General features: G+C 39.5%; 1 protein-coding gene across 3 annotated transcripts in view; it reads right to left on the bottom strand.

Annotated features, from left to right (window-relative positions):
- Window positions 1-11,971, bottom strand: part of LOC119722864 (cardioacceleratory peptide receptor-like) — a 45,303-nt gene extending 33,332 nt beyond the window's left edge. For 2 of the 3 annotated variants that reach the window (XM_038193253.1, XM_038193256.1), the window contains exon 1: window positions 10,071-11,971. The gene's annotated coding sequence lies outside the window, so the exon portion shown is untranslated. The remainder of the gene's footprint in view (window positions 1-10,070) is intronic. The other variant, XM_038193254.1, reaches the window with a different exon arrangement.
- Between the last annotated feature and the right edge of the window lie 5,904 nt (window positions 11,972-17,875).

The following is a 17,875-nucleotide window of genomic DNA, read 5'->3' as shown; positions in this document are numbered from 1 at the left end:
TGACCTGCGAGCGCCTGGAAAATATAAGCCTGCTCCAGACTATTGACCTGCAACGTCGGGGGAAAATATTACCAAAAACCGGGCTCTCAAAACACCGGCAAAAAACATACATATAAATGCAAATCACTGGCATTTTTTCTCCAGCACCTTAATAACCCCGGATTCCTCAGTCAATAAAGGCGAGTCAACACAGTCCGAGAGGTCTAAGCCGTCCGCTCTGTCACCTTCTCTCTGGATAAATGAGCTGGAACGACCACTGACAGAAACCATAAAATCCGGTGTGGGATTCGCTAATTGCGTTTTTATTCCGAAGCGTGGGAGTCTTCCTACGCGGAGTGATATTTGTGCTGCGCTGCGTGCCCGGGGCACCGGCGTTTTTTGAAGTGCCCGGTTTTTGCACCATTTTTGTCGCAGCGGATCTTTCCACGGACAAGTGAAGTGTGAAGGAAAATACGGCTCAGTGTGATTTCACGAAAAAGCGTTTCTGTTGATATTCGGAACATGTGTAATCGAGTGCAAAACCAGTTATTAAATTGTCCAGTTATTAAGTGTGGTGGTTGGTACGGAGAGTGTCTGATCGATTAAAACACAGTCAATTTCCCTTCAATTGACCGATTTTCACAAAGACATATGTATTGTTCTAGGGAAATCAGTTTATGTTGTACGACTTGATCCTTTTAGGAAAAGTTACTTTCGTTTGTCCAAAGCTCTTTGGAGTAAGCTTAACATAACTTTTTATCGTCTTCTTTTTACTGTCGTTTTGAATTTAAAAATTCTGTTACCAAGCGAGAGTCTGTCTGTCAACTTGGCTTCGATCGGTTTCTGAAACAAGCCTTGCAATTTATTTACGGTAAGATTGATATCGACCTTTTCTTGACAATCCGTGGATGCCACTTTATTCCAATCCGGGGTTGGCAAACTATGGAAGTTTAAATTTGCAAAAATAAAGAATAGATATTAATATTTCAAAACATAATTGTTTGTTGAAAATACAAACTAACCAACTAAAGCTACCAAAGACTTACAAAATGTCCCTTTCTTACAAGTCATAATGAGGGTATTAATGTGCGATTATGGACAAAATCTGTTGCCAACCACGGCTTAAATTATGCCCTTGTGGTGTTCCATACAAAATGGCGCACACTGTTTACAAACAATGAAAGTCTTTACACACTAAAAGGTCAACGGTTATTTGCAAAAATACATCATGAAAATGACATTGAAGTTCTGCACAGCACTACTGATGCATAATCCAGTGATACATTGGCGCTCAGCTACATTTTCGAAACGGAAAAATAGCCCTGCTCAATCGCTTAATTCGCTCAAATGAATCGCAAATCCGTGTGCCGATGCAACAACGTCTTGAATGTTTCCCTGCGATAGTAATTTGATTGGAATAAGCTCGGATATCACTTGACCTCATTCTCACGACATTTTACTAAGCTGGGAATCTCTACAAATCTAGGCCCCAGTCGAGAGATTTCTGATAATCGTTGTAAGCTACAACTGACCTATCTTGTCCGTCTTTGCTTATTTTTAACGTCCAACTATACATTAACATGAAATGCAGTCACGTTACGCGGATGAACTTGTGTATGTCATTTCAAATACTTTCCTGCAGACAAAAAATGAACAAATATCTCGCAATCCAGGAGTTGCTCGTGTTTTTGTTTTCAGGAAGTAAGAAATTGGGAAATTTTTAAATTATTGACAGCTTGCCGATTTAGCATCTTCCAAGATCTGACATGTTTGTTCTTCGATCTGCCACTAAGACACCAAACTGAAAACAGTTCCGGCATGACATTTGAAGGTTTGTTTGTCAGTCGTTGACTAAAATCGTTTCCGCATATGCGATGGAGAGGTTTGTGTTGACCTTAATGTTCGTGAACCTAGCCCTTTCAGTCGTTCGTAAATTGAGCACAGAATCTCGTCTTGCTGCTCCCTCTTTGTATTGTCAAAGTCAAAACTTAAAATTCGTCATCTTCACTTTTTGGGCTAGTACCTTAGTTTATAACTGGCCAATGTCAATCTGTCGGTCGTAATTATGCGCACATAACATAGGATGCCGTTTTTTCTATTTCGGCTATTTAATTCTATGCCACTTTGCTTCAGAAGATTTAAGATTGTGACACTAGAAACTCCGACTTAATACAATCCATGATCTGTATATATAAGGCCAACGTCTAAGTATTTGATTTAAACATTCAAGGGTCCTTTATACTTCTGAAGCAACAAATGAAGCCAAGGCGAAATCGAAGTTTCGAAAATCATATAATACTTATCAATCTTTTCACCTGACTTCATAATTATGTGTATATTTGTTTCGTAAAGTTATTAAGATCTCCATCTTGTCTGGGATTGCCTGCGATTGCCTGTGATTGTTTGTGTGTCTCATCTTAATCGCTACAGATCCCTAGATCGTCATTTCATGAAAACAAGCTACAGTTGAAAAAGATGACGATTTTATCCCTAATAAGATTAGCTCTTCGCGTTCGCGTTAGCGCCACATTGGCGCCAAAAAGGCATTTCTTCAATTACAGAGTGCATTCATTAAAAATACAGACGCGCGGCAGCAATTAGCGCTTATACAAAACAATAGGTGCAAGTCAAACGAAATGAAGATAAATCTCAACAACATAAGACAGCATTCCGAATTGTCCATAAAATTACTCATCTAATAAAATACATATTGTATTTAGAATACCAAACAATACAGATAACATTACCTTTCATGTCATATTGCAGACATGCGGTCGTAGCAGTAATTTCAACCAGACAGCAAGCTCTTTAAGCTACGCCAATCTAACAATGTATTTTAGCATTAATAGAAAAGACAGATCCACTCAAGTGCTTTTAAAATACCTGTGCTCTAATGAAATGGATAAGTGTGCGTATAAATGCTGACAATCGCTCCCCAGGCCTCTTCTATTCGTTTCAATATCGACGGATTGATCACGGAGGCAGGAGAATACATTTGACTTGTGCAAGCAAAGGAAGAAATTACGAGGTTGATGCTTTTTTCCCCTCCGAAGCTCGATAGGAGCAGTAATTCAATTTATTGAATGCTTGGTGAGCATTTATTTCAAAGATCTAGACAACTCCATTATGTGTTAAAACGAAAGTCAAGATTGGTTTTGAAATTGTTAGCTCTTAGTTACTAAACATTCGCATTTCGATTACCTGCTGCGCTGTTAGTTTTCAGTTTGATCGGTGTTGAAAGGCTATTTAAAATGACCTAATAATTGACTTTTTTTAAATATAATATTTAAGACATAACATACACAAAACATGGACAACAGACTAAGGTATAGCTTACACTTTAGAATAAAAAACCCTTCTAAATGCAACGATGACAAAACAATTTTAAAACCTGTTTTAAAGTTCGCTGCACTCGTCTTCAGTTGTTATGACGAAATTCAGAATTTCCTGTCTCTATGTAATGTTAATTCCAACTAAAAACATCTGTGTGACGATATGTTTTTACTTGAATAAAACAAGAACCTGTGGAAGGATAACTTGGTCTGTGACTGCAGGCCGACTTCGAAATCATCTTCTCCGGCTAGCAATTATGTAATCAACGATAAGGCTACAATCTGTTTTAAATTTAATTAAATATAACATCGACCAAACAAACTTTCAAAAGCGAATGCTTCACAATCTATGTCAAATATAATTTTCCCAAGTAAAGTAATCATCACACGCTTTGGGTTAAAAAGACAACGGAGAATGCAAGCTGCGACGACCTCGATTAAAAGCTTAAACCAATTAGCAACAAAAATGTGACGCCCCATTCCCGCCAAATTACCAGCTGATTTGAACACAGCTGCCCACGCCGCGCGAGCATTAGTAATGTGATTTTCGATTAAACTCCATTGGTTGCCAATTACCACCCCCAGACAGGCATTTGATAATGACTGGGCACACTTGCCAAAGCATGTATGCACAGGAGGTGCTGCGGATGACATTTTCTTTATTTGTTTTCTCGGGAATCTTTGATGTCAGATTATCTTCTTAATTACAACATCTTAAGTGCCTGTTACGTAACTTGGCATTATGTCCCAGCATACTTTGCCAGACGACAATAAGGGTAAGGCGTCGACTGTCTTCTTGATTAATGACTTACATGTACATGCTTAATAATCACTTTCCGATGATGGCAGTATCTGTAATTATCCCATAAGCCAGTATCGTGGGTACTTAGCAGCAGTCTGAAGAAGGTACACGCATACACGTACACGTTTTCAAATACATGCTGCTGGAGATTTGAATGAGTGGAGGTTTTCTAATGTTAAAGACATTCGAATTTGTTGCTTAACAGAATGTTCAAACAAGCAAACAGTGCTCGATTTTAGGCCGGGATTAGGGTACAGGGACACGGCCCAAGAGACATTTCTGCAGTCAACTGGTTCCAGGAAATCACTAAGACGAAAGTAACTAGCAAACTTAATGTCATATTACATTCTGAGGAATTTCCATAAACAGCCAGAAAGAATATGTAGTTTATTTCACATAAAGGCACTTGTAGCTTGCATTGCATTCGCTTGTCTACAAGTTGCACGTGTTGCCTCACGTGACACGTGACTTTAAAAGGAACAGCTGTTTTTCATTTTTAAATAATTTATCAAAGGAAAAACACCCTTAAACTGCAATATTATATGTAGATGTTATGTAACAAAAACATCATTCCCTGTAGACGCTGATTGTCTCCGCGACATAAATGGCTTCTTAGATTCTACCAATCGCACTGACGTTGCAATCAAGAACTCTTTGTATCGACGAAAACATCTCCCTCTAATATTTCCGGAAGTGTGAATCCTTCTTGAGGATTTTTTTCTTTTAACGGAACAATATTAATTTCCGCCACCGGGCAAATTGTTGGTGCAAAATTTCATAGTTCTGCGGGGACTTAATTATGTGTTTTATTGGATATGTGAAGAAAAACGGATTCGGGCAATTTTCTAGCGCTACTATTTCAACCAAGAATGCATTCAGATCTTATTACAGTACCGCTTTGACGGACGTAACGATACTGTTATTTTAAGACTTAGGCTGGAGAAAACACATTTCATGTTTGAGTCGCCATCAAAGAGTTGAAATGGAAGTGAGAGGATTCGAGTTGTTCGTAGTGAAAATTTACTGAGAAGTCAATATGCCCCGAAAGGTTTCATGTTCAGATATGATACATACTGGTGTTATTGCAAGAGTCTGAACTTGCACCTTCTAAATACCAACTATATCAGATGGCAATAAAATTGGTAAAGTCAGACATGGTCACATCTAAATGTTGCAAACATGTTTTACCAAATTGGTCAAAATTACACTGTCGTGTTGGTCATGTGCAGGTTTATTCAGTTATGTTCATCAACTTGTGCAGTGATGTCAGTATAGCGTCATTTTAACAACGAAAAACTCAGTACATGTTTTAATAAAGAATATGAAAATAAAACCATCACACTTCTTCGACAATTATACCACATCATCAACAGATTCAAAACTAAACTGTAACGGGAAGTTGGAGCGAAAACCTACACGAGTCCTTTTTATGACCATAACATCAAGACAGCTTCGAACGGTATACAAACACATTCAAAACACGCAATATGGACTTTAAAATGTCCATCTGTATTTTTTTTTAACAATGCTGACAATAAAGCAAAATTGAATTGAATTGAATTACATTGATTTTGTTTACAAAATAAAAGTATTTTTGTGCATCCTCGTGCATTAGTGGTTTAAAAGCCATGCAGCAGGAACGACAGACGACAGAAAGTAAACTACAACAACTTTAAGATTTAAATCCGTGCTTTCTCGTAAGTAGGCTTATACTCACTAGGCCTAAGTACATTAAACCTTTAAATCCGTTCAGAAGTATACTATTGGGATAAAAAGACAAGATTTTATGTATAGCTCATCGTAGTTCCTGAGTAACACGTACTTCCAGCACCCTCTGTCTGAAAACAGCTTATCCCTATATCTGTTTAAATTAATCTCTAAATACTGCCATTATTGTCGAAGTTTTAACCAAAATCTTGAAGGGTTTTGATCTTCAAGGTCTCCAGTAGTCTTAGAAAACATTTGCGTGCAATGTCTGCTTTGGAGATTTTAGCTCCCACGATTTTAGTTCCCACAATGTTTAGTTCCCACGAGGTGATGGTTGATACACAGTCTACCGTTCACGCCATATCATTGTCTGTTGCGATGTCCAGAGGCCAAACATTTACTAAAAATTGAACATGTCGCCACAGAAATATCAAATATCACGTCGGGGAAAAAAAAACCCACCAAATCATTTTGTTGGTCTAAATTATGTTAATGACTGCCATGCCGAAGCAATCAATATAACGTTGCGTCACTGGGGAAGAAATTTTCCCCAAGTTGCTTTGCTTCTTTTACTCTATGTGTATTGGCCGTCTTACCTGCGGGCTCAAATTAAAGTTAAAACGTATCAAAATCCGGGAGATCCCTTTGGGAATGCCTCACTGAAATCGGTGATTGAAAGTGGAATTGAAATTCTTGGTGGACGTCGGCGCTGAGAAAGTGCAGTTGGATAGCTAGTAAATTAGAAAGAGGAATTTGCGATGTCTGTCAACAGCATAAGTCACTTGTTCAGGCGATTTGAGGATAATCGTCACCAGTGGTCGTAATTATGCTCGATGTTAAAACAGTCATGGTTTCTCTTTTAAAGCTTTGCACGCCCTCAAATGCAGGAAAAATTAATGTTCGCCTTTTTTTGCTCAAGATTGCTCGAAGTGTAAACAACTTACATTCTGGGGTAAAGGCTCTCGACGAGTTTGTAAAATGTAACTGATATCAACAATTTAGGATATTTATTATTATTATTATTTTTTCGGCATTAAAAACACATACAAACAACAAACATTCACAAAATATAAGAAAAAAAAACAAACAAAGAAAACAAAAACGAAAGCCAGGGGCATATGCCCGGAATTAAAAAAGTTGACCTAAAAACTGTGGCCCGAAGGCCTTCAATTCAAATACCTCTGGCTACACAAAGACAGGTGGGAGTGGGAATTGACACGTGGGAGGAGTACCAGGAAGCTCTGAATCTTAAAAGTTAAAGTAATCCCCAAACATTGTGGAAATCACTTCAGGCTTATGCACAATCTCACCATGATTATTCATGACAGAGGGACACGGTGTTTTCCTCTGGCTACGAACAAAGGAGAAGAATCTATTTTTGTTATCATTCTCAGAACGAAAAAGCTGGTCAACATGTCTGGTATAGGAAATATTAACAGCACTTTTAACCTCATTCCGAGTTTTTTTTATAGGCATGCCAGTGCTCATCGAACCTAGTTCGCTTGGCAAGCTTAAAGGCCCTACGTTTTTTAACAACCATACTTTTATTGTGGTCATCAATCCAGGGACTAGATCTCCTTGAACGCTGTCTTTTACATGGAATAGGAGATTGTTGAACAAGGACATTGACAAACCCCGCTCCAATCAATATCTTTGCTTAACTTTGAAAAAAAACAAACCCAAAGATTTATTTATTGTACGATAGAAAAACATTGCCCCAAGACTGTTTTCCTTTTATAAGTGAAGACTGAACATTGTCTAAGACGTTAAATTTGCCAAAGAGCAAAACAAAAATGGCAATAGTGATGTTAGTAAAAGTGATCGTCAATATGCTTTGGTTATCAGTACAGGTGGTGCAAAAAGACTTAATCCCCCTTTTGACAGGAGTTGTAACCTACTTACTTAACTTATTTGATCTGGGTTTTTTGTATAGCTCTTCAACCATAAATGGTGAAAATATCTTTTACAAAATCGCAAGAAAAGTGTTATTATGCTAATTTGAAAACAAGTCACCAAGATCACTGTTGTCCACGTGTAAGTCTAGTGAAGTGTTTTTGTCTTCAAATCAAGCTCCGGAGCTCAGTCAAGCGGATGGAATAAAGCCGTCCGTGGTCAAACAGGTTTGGCACATGCCATTTCTATGCTACCATATCTCAGAGACAAAAAATTGCATTTGCAATCATTTTTTTTCGTCACTTATCTTTAAAGATCAATATTTTTAATACCATTAATTTAAATTTTTGAAATATAATCAACAAGTAGGAAAACAATTGCTGTCAAAGGTGGGTTTCCTTCGTTGTTGCAACACCCTGTAGTATATATTGTGTACAAAGAGAAATACAGTATTTTGTAAGAAGGCGATCCGAAGACAGTCTTAGCATACTGCCCGAAAGAGCGAGTTGCTGATTTTTAGAACTACAGACAAGTTACAAAGCGGTACATGTACATCGTGCTACCTCGACGTTCCTGGTGGGAATACTTGATCTGAACTTAATACATGTACCATTAAAATTCAACGTACACAGGAAGTCGTTCAGGAAGTTCGATTTACATTTTCATTCTTGCTGTAATTGAAAACTGGATGGAGTTACAACTACATCTGCGGTTTTTCTTTTTTTCCTGGTGAAATCCTGAACTACATGTAGGCCTACTCTACAGGGTGGTACAAAAAGAAGGAAACCCACTTTTGACAGCAATTTTCACCTACTTGTTAAGCATACTTCAAAAATTCAATTTAACGGTATTAAAATATTAAGTCACGCAAAAAATTATTGCGATTGCATATTTTGTCTCTGAGATATGGTAGTTTAAAAATGTCATGTGCCAAACCTGTTTGTCCACAGACGGCTACAATTATTCCATCCGCCTGACTGAGCTCCGGAGCTTGATTTGAAGACAAAATACACTACACTGGACTTACACGTGCAACACTTACTTTGGTGACTTGTATTCAAATTAATATTCTTGCGATTTTTTTCAAAGATTTTTTTCACCGCGTATGGTTGAAGAGCTACACTTCACTACATTGTAAAAAAGTCCGTTCAAATAAGTTAAGTAAGTAGGTTAAATTTCCATCTTTTTGCACGACATTGTATATTGTCGACATGCTCACAAAGGGGACCCTATGTCGTTCTAACCAAATAATTACCTCGGACATTAATAAGAAAATAACGACCAAGAAATAATTTCACGTGTACAATAATTAAATGCTCGCGCACAGGATGCGCTATATAAGGATCTTTCGCCGATGACAGAACCATGTTGTCCAAAGGATTGTAAATAAATGGGCATATTACAATGGAATGGTTTTTTTTTTGGAAATGCAAACTACAGGATGCAAGCGAGAGTAAGGTATTTGTTTAGGAGAATTGGGCTGCTTTAAAAAGTAATTAATATGTAAATCAATTCAAAGGCCAAGTCATATTGATTTGAAGCATTGCTCATGAGATTGAGCAACGCGACATGCTTCTAAGTTTCTGTGTTAGGATAGTGTATCATTCAATATCACTCATTTTAAAACAGAGGTTTTTGTATAACTTGCACATCAAAAGTTTTATTTTTAACTGCTTGCTAACTAGGGGCAAATATTTTCTTTGTTAACGAAGTTACCCATTTTAAAGAATACCATGAAAATCTCCGCTTGTCTAATCTTTGCAAGAACGTACTGGTGTGCATCAGAATAACTATATAATTTAACTTCAAATTCACGTTCTCAATTCATATTCGAGAAAATAGATATAATCCCAATCCTTAAAACTATGGAATTGGAAATTCGATGTGAAACGTTCATTCGGGATTCGGTAATAACATGTCCATTAGCGGACATCCAACAGAAAATGGACCATTCCACAAAAAGCCATACAATTATAGAATAAACATGAGCCATCTGCAGTCCAAAACCTATTTCTATACAATGTCCAAGAAAACGCCTCAGGACATCTTTTAACTGCCACATCGGGACATTCCTCCATTGAGCACCAAAACACCTTTAATATGTCCCCCTTGGCTTGTAGGGCACTGGGCCATCTCGTCTCAGCTATCTTTGTTTCATAAAGTGCTTTTAAGCGTTCGGGGAGCACGTCTCCTCCCCGTCCATTTCCTCCGCCGATTAGTAAAAATGATGAAAGAAACGGCAAAAAGAGCTTGAACCCAAAGTAGAACGCCAAAGTCCAAGGAATTAACATTCCTTAAATGCCACTCTACAGATTGCGTCGTCTACTTATTATGTAAGAAAACACAATCCATCTTACCTTAAACGAATGATGATAGTTGCAACTCCGCTGCTATTCGTATTCGATTAAGAGATCTGCTATCAAGTCAATTTCTCTACACAAACACTCATCAGACTTGTTTTTACCTGATAGCTGAGACGCGCTGCACCTAAGACTCTCCGTCTTCCCTTGGGCTCCTCAAGGCCTTGCGTTGCATTAGCTGGCCTAAATAGCGCCACTTCTGCAGGTGAAACGATGTTAATGTTAAGAACGATTTTTAATGCGTTCCATCCCGAGCTTTTCTCGTCCTCCAACCAGTTTCTTAGAAAATCAAGTTGCTAGCATGGACTGGGAAGACACGGTGCAGGGGTTTGAGTTCGACGGCGTCTTCAATGGATACGTTGTTCATCAAGTTGCTTGATACCACATCAAATGCCGAGTGTACGGCGGGCGCCAGACCAGATCCCGCTGACTCCCTCTTCAATCAACGCTGTGAACCGTCTGCACTCGCAGACCAGGACATACATGTATATACGCTGCATACACGCGTACACTGCAGCACCAGTTTTAAGCAGTCACTCGAGCGAGGACTTGCAACACAATGAGCTGGGTGGCCTGGCAGCGAGTTGTGCCATTAGTCGTGGACGGTATATTTTTCGAGTATTTGGGCGCGATCAGTTATTCGGCACAATGGGGACGAACTATGAATGAAGGTGAATCACCCAATTTGCCGCCTCTCTGACCACAAATGGAACCGATCAGGCCCCAGTATTGACGACTAATTGTAATATCTCTGCCCATCAAAGTGACAAGCGGGGCTCCAGGCACAAAGCCCCAGTCTCCGTATTTGAAAAGCCTGAATGGTTTAAAAGACCTGCCAAGAAGGTTTTCATTTTTCTTCGAACACGCTTCCGTTGAGAAACGACCACCACAAGTCGCCAGTTCCCCCTAACGAGCAGATAAAAATCTTCGCGGACCAATAAACACGAATTATGGAAGACATCTTTGGCAGAGTTTGATATCTGGTTTATGATCTGCTATTGTATAAGGCCAGGCACTGTTTACTTATCGCATAAATCAAAGATGAATAAAACAAAACGAATGTGACTTTAATCACTTAGAGCACAGCCAGTGTATAAATTACTTTGAATACTGTATTTTGTCATTGTACAATCGTTTTTGTATGTAATAAGTTCATATGGTTTCTTTGAAGAATTTTAAAGAGAGTGTTGTGGCAAAAATCTTTGGGGGAAGTAATGGTGAGAAACAGGAAGACAGCTCAGTAGAAATGCAGTATTCTTTATGTGTTGTAAACATGAATTTTTTTTACAAATGTTGGAAATACAGATTGGTATTAATTGTGATTAATTGACTTCGTTATCTGTTCAACGTGGTGGTGTCATCTGTAAAATGATAAAGCGGCAAAAAGGTTTTCTAGCAACCATAAACAACACATACACCTTTGATAGTTTCTATGCCTTATTGTCATTTCCTGCAATAATTTACATAAACTATGCATGTATGTTTCATTTAATAAAAACCACCAATTCTCTGACTTTTCTTACGATAAATGTCTTAGGCACGATCAAGTAACTCTATGAGACGAATGAATGGTACATTTCTAAAACACCCAAAACAGGCTCTTTCCGATGTATTTTGTTGGGTACCCAGGTTCTGATCCAGCAAGTCGTTTTTTATGGTCAGATTTATGATATGAAAATTCCTCCACGTAAGTAAAATATGCGCAGTTTCTCTGAGATTTATTGCAACGACATGACACCGACCTACAGACTCATCCGGCAGTTGGAGTTTCTATTACAGGAAGATAATCCTTCAGAAACTATAAAACTCCTTCGGTGACCGTCACGTAACCTCCTCAGAAGACCAAACCCCAGACACGTTCTACAAAGGACTATAGGTATATGGCTGCTCTCCACAACTGATTGAGAAACTGGAATTAAACTCGAAACCCGATACTTCAAGGAAATTGAAGAATCGGGGATTTGCGGGCTCTGAAGAAAAGGAAAGAAGAAGGAGGACATCTGAAGAAAGGGGAAACAGATGACCAAGGGGCTGGCCACACTGACACAATGGACACTTATTCAAAATTGAAAAAGATATATGTACATCTGCAGGTCTACACTGAAGTTGCATACTCAGTGGTGATGTTATGTATATATATGGCTACACGTACAATTGCGCATGCCGTGGCACATTACTTTAATGAAATTTTTGATAATGCCTTGTAATGTTGACTACCAGAAAACGGTGGTGAATCGGGAGTCATTAGAGACCATTATATAGAACGATGTGAGTTCGGGATCGATAATTGTGGCCCAGAAAATGAAAATAAATGCCGATCAAGGTCACCTTTTGTGTGGTTTATCTTATTGGGCACAAAATGTCATAATTTGGTCATTTGCACTTCACGTCAAACATGCGACATTCACATTATATGGGCCTGATGAATAACCACTCAAACACGTTGAGTGGCAGTGATCACGTGTCCAGATTCGTCTACAGATGCATCTACTGTACACGTCTTAGATTTAATAAGTGCATTAGGTTTTGCATTCCTCTATGCATGCAAGTCAATCAGATGTGTGGAAAGCAGATGCGGAATAACTTATGACTTATCCATGTGATAGTACTTTTGCTAGGTTTGTATTTTATGGTCTATTTTAAGTACCGTGTTTGTTAGTTTGTTCAATTGGTTTATCTATCTCGTTGCACATAGGCCTAAGTTGGTTTTGCAAATTGCACAAGTTCTCTAACATTGTTTCGTAGAAGTTGGTGTAGTGCTACTGTCCTCGCCTTCCACCTTCAGTGGACATGGTTCGAATCCCACCGGGCCGACATGTGAAACTGGTGTTCAGTCCTTGCTGATCTGTTGGTATCTGACATAATTTAAAAGATTTTTTCTTCCACCTCTAGAAACCGATCGATTTTTTCACCCACTTCTCTCTTCAGGTTTATTCATGTATTTGGACGCTATGAAACACTGACTCATTGGTTGTATTGCGCATGCCTAAGTGAAGACAATTGGACAGTGACAGACCACGTGTGACGGTTTCCGTCCATATAAGTAAAGGAGACCAAATTTCATAGGAGTAAAACATTCATATGACATCGTTGTACTTTTTTGAAGAAAGTTTGGTTTCATTACCAGAAAGATAAAAGGTTTTTGAATCAATTAAACAAATAGAGTAACTTGCCATCTCTTGAATATTGTGAGCGTCTTTCTGACGGAGAATACAATTACAATTAAGTTGAACTAACAAATTCATCTGCTTTCTCATTTACTATTGTATAAAAAATGATGCCAATTGCCTTTTGAAGATACAATTAAAACAGATTTGCGCCAGCAAAAGGAGGTTATTTAATAAATACTTGATCAAACGCTCATTATCCATTGTATCAGCTGTTGCATGCGTTCAGTGGAGACGCCAGGCTATAATGAAATTGCCCCTATTGCTGGAAATTAAAAACAGGCGGGCCGCTCATGTTTTCGCATCTGGCGGCACAATTATCAGAGAGACTCCGACATTGGTAGAAAAAGAAGCCTCCGCCCTCTGGGAGTCAACAGCCATTTGACTGCTCATCCCTTTGGGGAATCAACAGCCGTCTGCCTGCTCATCAAGTGCCTCGTTGCGATGTACTGGAGTACCTCTTCAAAAAGATTTTCATTGGGTCTATAAGGTGGGCAAGCCTAGCTGAAGCTGGAGCTCATATATCCTGGATGGAGGACCCATAGTCCAGATTCCTGCTTTTTAACCTACATTTTCAATTTAATCAGTTGGGGTGTCTGTGGGTCCGTACGTTGGCTAACACTCGACGGTGCTCCACACGGTGTCTCGGACAATACTCACCTCAGGTAGCTGTCGATTTAACGAGATGAATGAGCTGAAGAAGTGATATTGAGACAGGTATTCTATATGGATTGTGTTGCCATAGAGCTATCTGTTGTTAAGCTGATTCACCAATCAGGGAGGTTTTTTTCTCCTCTTTGAATTCAAGAAAAAACATACGATTCATGGATCATAATGTTGATAATCCTCTTTATTTTTCTAAACAGAAATGCACTCAAACACACGGATGGGCATGTGGGTATTTTCTTACAAGCTTGCTACTATAAACCATGAATGACAAATGGCTGCGATCATTACGTTTGCTATATCTCAATAAACCAATATTTTGGTAGACATGTTGTCCAGTGTTTGGACGCAGCAAGTGACTGGGCGGGGTTTTAACCTGCGACCTCCGGAACGCCGAACCAGCGCTCTACCTACTGAGCTGAACAGTCCCATGTTGGCCTTCTCCAACTTGGTTCGATTATGTGATAGTCCGATGCCGCGAACCCGCCAATAGCACAAGCAAAGTCAACCAAACATGCCTTTAATGCCAAGCATTCGAACCATTTGTTTCTGCTTTAGGACTATATCAAAATGACCTTGCGCGACTTTCGAAGATATTTTTCGGTTTTCCAAAGTAAAATTCACAGAATCCCAGCATTGCGTATTCCCTAGTGCACTCTTACAGCTCTCGTCTAGGGGTAGCCATCCGTCACTGATGGATATTTCTCCAATTAAGATCATCTTTGCGCTGGGGAAAAACTAGAGCATCTGGTCGGAGACCTGTAATCACTCCAGTGTCAGGGGCGACATGATCTCAAAAACCGAGACATCCGTTGTCTGAGCTTTTCTTAAGTGACTGAGGAGTCGCCAAACGTTGAATTACAAAAGGTAAATGGGAGAACAAGTCACGCTGAAGCGTTTAGGGCATGGCAACTCAAGCGACCAACATGAAAGCCGATGAATCCATTAAAAGGGAATGATTAAACCAACATCTTGACTGTGCAAGGCCGCATTATACACCCGTAGTTAGCACTGCCGAGAATACCGAGACAGGAGTTTGCAAGCAAGTCACGAAGGAGCCTTAATGAGATAATTGCAAAGATGCATCACTCAAGTAGCCGTAATTCGTCTTGATTGACAAACGAGAAGGAGACTACGATAGACAGAGGTTAGCCACCGAATTCTGTTATCAATCTGTAACAAACTGTCAAAGGAGAGGAAAGTTTTATGATTAAATCATTGCACAATTTCCAAAGTGCTGGAAAGGGAACACTGCGAACAAGTTCAGCTCCGTCACTTGGAACCTTACCACACGACACAGCCACCCGTTGCTGCCGTAGCGCGGTCACAGATAGCCAATATAGTGTTTCCTTCAAATAAGGGTCCGAAATACAAAACCAAGGGACAAGAAGGAAAAAAAGTGCCACCCTTCTCCGTCGAGTTTTATATTAGTGTTTCTTTCACACACCCTTGCGTCCCAGATCTCCTTTGTTGATTCCTCTCAGTTTGAGGTATTCTGTCAAGTTTACCCTGGAGCATTCTTATTGTCCCGCCATCCCCCCGTCTGTTTTTCTTGGGCAATTCATTTACCAGCTTGAGAAAGCATCGCATATCCTGTTACTCTGCTCGGAATTGGGGTTGTAAGAACCTCCCCGACCGTGTAGCTCAGAGACGGCGGGATTTCTGAAAGAGCAACTGCCCAAGGGCAAATCAGAGAACTCCCCATACCGCTGACGGCCACGGATATCTAAGATGCAGTTTTTGTTTTGCTTCTGGATGTATTATCTACAGCTTCCTTCAGCTTGTGGTATATTATATTGCTGAACCAGTAGCCATCTTTTGAGGATGGTCTCGGGGGAATGGAGCAAAATCACTAATCGATCGGTTGGAACTTGTAAGTTGTAACGGTGTTTTTAATCGTCTGCGTAAATGCCCAAGACAATTCCCATAACGAAGTGTATTTTCAACTGAAGTTTGCCATTATGATTTTAAGTCGCCGCAGGGCAAAACCCGATTTTAAAACTCGATGGTGCCTAAAATTTAACCCCTAAATGATAACTAATTGTACCTAGAATTTGAGCATTGCCAGGGATATTTCTTGATTCGGTTTTTGAGCAAAGGAGAATGGAAACAAAATGACAACATTTTGGAATTGGCAAAATTTGCTGAAATCTCGTTCTCTCTTCTTCGAATTGTTACTCTATTATGTAACACAGATCATTGAGACCAAGCGGCCATCTTGAAGTTTCTCTCAATACATTACATACACTACAAGGACCAATCAGATCATACCATTTTCAACATAAACCACTACACTAAAACATCGTGAAATACTTGTCCGCTGATATTTCGTGTGCCTTCCAAGACGCTCAGAAACATCTGTGGACAATGTTTCGGATGAATTAGTTGACATTCGCATAATAATTCGTACGTTTATACTGGAATGATTTGTCGCAAAATGAGCGGTACCATATGCGAGTAGTTAAAAATAATCCGGATGTGCTCTTTTCATTTGGTCTTTGAAATTGAAAGTCAAACCTGATGACTTTTTTCCTCTTGAAAATAACAACTGCAACATCCTATACACTCAAAAACACAAAGGCCGTACTTTCACATTAACGGAGATCATATGGGGGTAACGACATGAATGTTTCAAAATGAGCTTACAAACAAGAAACAGTTTCCGTTAGTGTGACGCCACACTTCTCTTGCTGTAATCGGAACTCCCACACAGTGCATCCAGACCAAGACCCTAGCGTACCTTTAAGGATTACCCTTTGGGGAAAAATTGGCGGGGAAATTAGGCGGGAATTTCCGAAACACGAGCCCCAAAAGGAGTCCCCAGACGTCACGTCTGCTTACGTGCGGAGGGAGTGACGCAAGGGGCAGTGTTTCAAGATTCTACACAAATCGCTCTGTGTATAAGATGGAGAACTACTGGAACATAAGGCATCACTTACTTGGCTTGTTTCGCAACAAGAAATTGCAATGAGCTGTAATCAGTTAGGTTGCAATGTAACAACGCCAAAGCAAGCAAAAGAGCGCAGTCGTTTCATTGTCCAGTTATAAATGCTATTGAACTTCTTGATTACAATAACATTTTAAGATCAGAGCAGGACAATGTGATATTGACTACGTCATATCTGCATTTCATCGTGTTTCGGTCCTAATTATGCTTCACAAAGGAGAAATCAGAAAAAGAATTCCTTGATTAAAATTACAATTTTAGATCGTAGCAAAATCTCTTTATTTCTCTCTTTATTTGATCATGTATGTCGGCTCTAATGCTACGCTTTATTCTTCGTCGACAGCGGTCATCAAATCAATCATTTTGAAGCGCATAGCCACCGAAGTCATTCCGACCACTTGTCGACATTAATGCAGATAAATTGCCCGTATCGCCAACTTCTGTTGTCGTTTAAAACTGCAGAATGAATTGGCTTTTTAAATGACTCGTTGCCGTACCTCGGATATTGTTTTATCAAAATGTCTAAATCGATTTGATTAATTGCATTCATTCTGAGCTAATTTGTTTTTTTTTACACAATTTTATTTCTCATCATGTTTGTTCAAGGACAATTTGGGTAACATTGGGATGTCAGAGTGCAATATGCAGGTTCAGATTTTTTTCACCCCTTTTTTTGATCGGAGACTTTGCTCCTCTCGAAATGACGATTCTTGAAGGAAGGTGATGATGGATAGTCGGCAGTGAGCAGAGGGGGAGAGAAAAGGACGAGCACCGACAAAGCCTTCGACTTCTTGTCAAGAATTTGATACTGCCATCTGCCCGGGCCTTATTGGATTAAATCTACCGGCTGAGAATTGACAAGCGCCGAGGAGAGCATCTTCAAAGAGAAAGAGCCTCGGCCTCGGCTGGCCTCTTCAAAAGAGCAAGGATGGCGTGAGACTGTCGATGGGCAGAAAATAAGGCAGAGCCAGGGACCGTCCAGCCGGCATCAATTTTCCCTGTTCCAATATTGCATCCATTTA

Source organism: Patiria miniata, unplaced genomic scaffold (assembly GCF_015706575.1).
Source record: "Patiria miniata isolate m_02_andy unplaced genomic scaffold, ASM1570657v1 HiC_scaffold_16, whole genome shotgun sequence".
Classification (NCBI taxonomy): Eukaryota; Metazoa; Echinodermata; class Asteroidea; order Valvatida; family Asterinidae; genus Patiria; species Patiria miniata.
Note: the sequence above shows the minus strand (reverse complement) of the source record. Positions and strands in the feature narration are given on the sequence as shown.